This window comes from Eptatretus burgeri, chromosome 4 (genome assembly GCF_056783735.1).
Source record: "Eptatretus burgeri isolate ZD-2024b chromosome 4, Ebu_testis_v1, whole genome shotgun sequence".
NCBI lineage: Eukaryota > Metazoa > Chordata > Myxini > Myxiniformes > Myxinidae > Eptatretus > Eptatretus burgeri.
The window spans coordinates 56,195,860-56,200,848 of record NC_140964.1 but is presented as its reverse complement, the minus strand read 5'-3'; the positions used below and the strand labels follow the sequence as shown (position 1 = coordinate 56,200,848).

At 44.6% G+C, this 4,989-nt stretch overlaps 1 long non-coding RNA gene across 2 annotated transcripts; it reads left to right on the top strand.

Moving 5' to 3' along the window:
- Nucleotides 1-1,224: 1,224 nt before the first annotated feature.
- LOC147028095 (uncharacterized) lies at nt 1,225-4,438 on the top strand. Of its 2 annotated transcripts, none has more exons than XR_015056915.1 (3): nt 1,225-1,256; nt 3,671-3,752; nt 4,230-4,438. It is a non-coding gene; the product is annotated as an uncharacterized LOC147028095 (long non-coding RNA). The 2 variants fall into 2 exon arrangements; XR_015056914.1 differs by lacking the exon at nt 1,225-1,256 and adding an exon at nt 1,266-1,332.
- The last annotated feature ends 551 nt before the right edge of the window (nt 4,439-4,989 follow it).

Here is a 4,989-nt window from a genome sequence, read left to right as displayed (position 1 = left end):
ATCCAGGCCGTAGTAACCGGAAATTGCGTATACAGTTGTGAACAGGTTATAGGTAAAGTCAGAAGCGAATGTAAGAAGAATTCTATGTTCGCTTCGAGTATTAATTTTTTTAGATGAGATCCTGTTCTAGGCGGTGTAGTTGTTGTTGTGAAGGTAATGTTGAGGTAATATTAATTTTTTTAGATGAGATCCTGTTCTCGGTGGTGTAGTTGTTGTTGTGAAGGTAATGTTGAGGTAATATTAATTTTTTTAGATGAGATCCTGTTCTAGGCGGTGTAGTTGTTGTTGTGAAGGTAATGTTGAGGTAATATTAATTTTTTTAGATGAGATCCTGTTCTCGGAGGTGTAGTTGTTGTTGTGAAGGTAATGTTGAGGTAATATTAAATTTCTTAGATGAGATCCTGTTCTCGGTGGTGTAGTTGTTGTTGTGAAGGTGATGTTGAGGTGATATTAATTTTTTTAGATGAGATCCTGTTCTAGGCGGTGTAGTTGTCGTTGTGAAGGTAATGTTGAGGTAATATTAATTTTTTTAGATGAGATCCTGTTCTCGGTGGTGTAGTTGTTGTTGTGAAGGTGATGTTGAGGTAATATTAATTTTTTTAGATGAGATCCTGTTCTAGGCGGTGTAGTTGTCGTTGTGAAGGAAATGTTGAGGTAATATTAATTTTTTTTCGATGAGATCCTGTTCTCGGTGGTGTAGTTGTTGTTGTGAAGGTAATGTTGAGGTAATATTTATTTTTTCAGATGAGATCCTGTTCTCGGCGGTGTTGTTGTTGTGAAGGTAATGTTGAGGTAATATTAATTTTTTTCGATGAGATCCTGTTCTCGGTGGTGTAGTTGTTGTTGTGAAGGTAATGTTGAGGTAATATTTAGTTTTTCAGATGAGATCCTGTTCTCGGCGGTGTAGTTGTTGTTGTGAAGGTAATGTTGAGGTAATATTTATTTTTTCAGATGAGATCCTGTTCTCGGCGGTGTAGTTGTTGTGAAGGTAATGTTGAGGTAATATGCATTGGTGTTATCACGGATATAGAAATGCACAAATAATTAATTTGATCTATCGTATACCCAATCACACCTTTATGACTAAAAAATTAACAACAAAACTAGAGAGTCAATACTCTCGCAGTTTTAAGTCTCCCTAATTTTATAATAGATATCTCCCGCATCATCAAAAAATATTTTTTAATCGTGATTTACATTATTTGATCGCTGATCCCGAATCCAGGCCGAAGTAACCGGAAATTGCAGCATCGAATGTAAGAAGAATTCTCCGTTCGCTTCTCGGCTTTTCCTATTCCATATTACAGTGTATTAATACATGTACACAAACAGGTACATATAATACTGTACTGTATTTATCCAAATCGAGTGTGACGGTTCGGAACAATAGAAACGAATGTATTTTCCAACTCGTGGGGATCCAGTGCACTCACTGTACGAGTGTGAGCGAGCGAGCTGCCGTCAGTGGGTGTGAGCGGCCAGCCAGCGCCGTGTGTGGAAGAGACGGTGCATAGAGGGGGCGACGGTCGTGTACATCATGTACATCATGTACACTACCGTCGCCCCCTATATGCACCGTACAGTACATGTACAGTACATGAGGTATATCTACAGCGTGGGGCTGCATGATATAATGACAAGAATAGCAACGGAGGCTTATCGCTGCATATCAACAGCTATTGCTTGATTTTTTTTTGCATTTTTCAAAATGACATGGGACTCGAAATGTGGGGGTGGGGAGGGGGACAGAATATACTCTGTCCCACTTGGTAAAAAAGTGGGAGGGACATGTCAGCCTCCCCCCCCCCCCCCGGGATCGACGCCCATGGCTCCAGGCAGAGCATAGAACTGCATGCAATGACATGAGTGCAGCATTTCCACCAGCCTTGAGAAGTTCAGCATGGATGTCACGGATCCCTGGAGCTTTACCCAATTTCAACCGGTTCACCGCAGCCTGTGCTTCCACAAACGAAGGTGGACCACAGTTGATTGGAGGGTCAGCAACAGTGATTGTAACATCCCTGACGTCCAACTTGGCAGCTGTTGGATCAGCCTGGTACAACCGCTCAAAGTAACCGGCCCAGCGGATCTTCACGTCTGACTCCTCTGTCAAGAGCCTACCACCCTATGCTCTAACTGCAGTACACCGAGGGATGGGCTTGGATGAACGCAATGCGTGAATTCCCCTGTAAGCAGGACGTGTATCACTTGACCACAGGTGATGCTCTACCCCCTCACATTCCTCGCACATAGGCCTCCTTGTCCACCCTTTAGTGCAAATACAGTTTTACGTCTCAGCTCCCTGAACAGCTCAGCTTTGCCATTCAGCCTGGCCCTGCGACTCTGGTCAATGGTATCCAGTGTCCCTTGAGAGACAAATTTCTTCTTCACCCTTCGGTGAGTCCCAAGACATCTACCAGCAACATCAAGGACGGTGGTCTTGAAGGCGCTCCACAACTCTTCAGGATCTCCCAAAGCACCTAGACCCCCCCAAATCTCCACTCAGCTTGTTCGCAAACTCCTCAGCGACCCTCTCATCCTTGAGCTCGCCAACATCCAGCCTCGGCTGGGATGGTACCATTCTCCTGGATTTAATGTGCAACTTGAGAGTGGCTACAACAAGCCGGTGGTCAGTATTGACGAACTCAGCACTCCGGTGGACCCTGCAGTTCTGGATCATCCTCCAGCGACCATCAACGAGCACATGGTCAATCTCCTTTGTCACACCACCAGCGTTGGAATACCAAGTCCAGCGATGAGCTTGTGGGTGCTGAAACCATGAACCGGCCAGCCTAAGTCCATGACTTCTTGCAAAGTCAAGGAAGTTAGTGTTATTCAGGTTCACATTTCCAGACCCATGTGGACCAACACACGTCTCATAACCGTCCCTATCAGTTCCAGTCGATGCATTGAAATGTCCCATGACTGGAAGAGTATCTTGCCTGGGGCACTGATCAACCACAGACTCGAGCATGGCATAGAATGCATCCTTCACGGTGAGATCACTCGCCTCAGTCAGAGCATAAACGGAGACCCAAGGAGTGACGAATCCTTAGTCTCATAATACGCTCATTGACCGGTGTTACCTCAATTTTCATTGGAGTCAGCTTATTGGACATAGCTAGAGCAACTCCTTGGGTATGGTAACCATCAGAGCGACCAGACCAATAGTAGGTGTAACCGCACGCCATGATCTCGCTGCAATACGGTCTCCGAACCTCAGAGAGAGCTGCAATACCGATGTCCAAACATTGAACTCAGATGATAACAGAGACAGGTGATCATCCTCCCTTAGGGACAGGACATTCCAGGCACCCACCCAAAGAGACCGCCTCAGGTTATCCCAAGGAGACCGCGTCTGGTGAACGACACCTCAGCACCACTCCGACACACTCTTCCGCAATCTGACCCGGGAATGTTACCCTGTGGTTTCCCTCCTATCATCAAAGATTGGGGGTCCTGAAGGCTTTGCCCCAATCCCGTCATCTGGTGAGCTGCCCTGCGAAGGGAAGCTGCACAGAAGGGAAGCTCCCAAATGACTGCTCCAGAAATGAAGTGGTATAATGATCCCATCCAATATGTTTGAAATGCTAATGCATAATGGTTCATGCCTCATGATAAACACTTATACAAACAATTACTCAATGAAATGCATGTTCTCTGCTTTCAGGTTGCTGTCCTGGCATCATCTTCAAGTGGCACCCACATTCCCGGAAACTCCGTCATCGTGCAAATGAGCCTCTGGTCGATAGGTTTGCATGAACGTTCGGGTTGCTCAATTGTGTAGAAATACAAAAGACAGTTTTTGCATGTATTTATGATGTCACGGACACTTGTTGTGTTTCAAGCTTGCTAGGTTTGAGCACAATATGTCAGATTCTGTAGGTGATCATGAGAATGCCTTTGACTTGAAAATGTCATTGTATATCACTGTGTGCTACAATTGGGCAAAAACTGTGGTGGTAGTGATGCTATTGATTGGATGATGATGGTGAAATGGAAAAGCCTGGAAGAAAAATCAAAACAATGGCAAGGTTTGGATAAGTTTGGTGATGTGTGTGTATCACACACTGGATCGGGAGCAGGGTCCGTAAGGTTTACATCTTCATAACTCATGTATTGCAACTCTCTCTAACTTCGCAAATCCATCTCAAGCTAAAACACGTCAAGAACAAAAAAAGGCAAACTGTGAGATTGTGACACCTATTCTGGTGTCTCTTGATGTGCAGCCCCAATGTGAACCAAGTGCCCCAAAGAAGTTGCGCTTGAACAGGTTTACTGCATGAGAAGCACTTCTGCGTCTGGTGCATGAAGTCCAAGGACGCAAAACATAGTGGTCAATGGAATCTGACATCATCAATGGCAGCATGGAATCAGTTTCAAAGGCACACCGTCTTCTTGGACAACCATGAAATAAAGAACTGACTTGTTAAAAGTCGACAGTGTCACTGCTGATCCATTTGCCTTAGAAATTTGCTATCATCACCGCTGTTAGCTAAATATTATGACTAGAAGGGCACTCAGTAGAGCGAATACCTCTGCCACGTAATGCCTGATCCACGAGGACATATGGGGCCAAATACGTTTTTGAAATGTCATGCGATATATCGTTTTTGGCCCTATCTCTCAATTGTAAAGAATCACTTTAAAAATTAAATAATTATCGTATCCAGATCCGGATCCAGTTCTTCACCAAAATCTAACCAGTTCGTCCTTGTCACACACCCAACATGCTCACCAAATTTAATCCAGATCCGTCCACAACTTTTTGATATATCCTGCACACAGACAGACAGACAGACAAACAGACAGAGAGGGGTGTAACATAACCTTCACGTTTGGTGGCGGAGGTAATGAATAAAGAAATTACCGATCGTGGACACTTACACCTACCAAGGTGTTCCAATTGGGCAAAGCTCAGCATATGTTGTACGATCATGTGCGTACGGTCATCTTTTGAGGAGCATGAGCTGCGAACAGTACAAACCC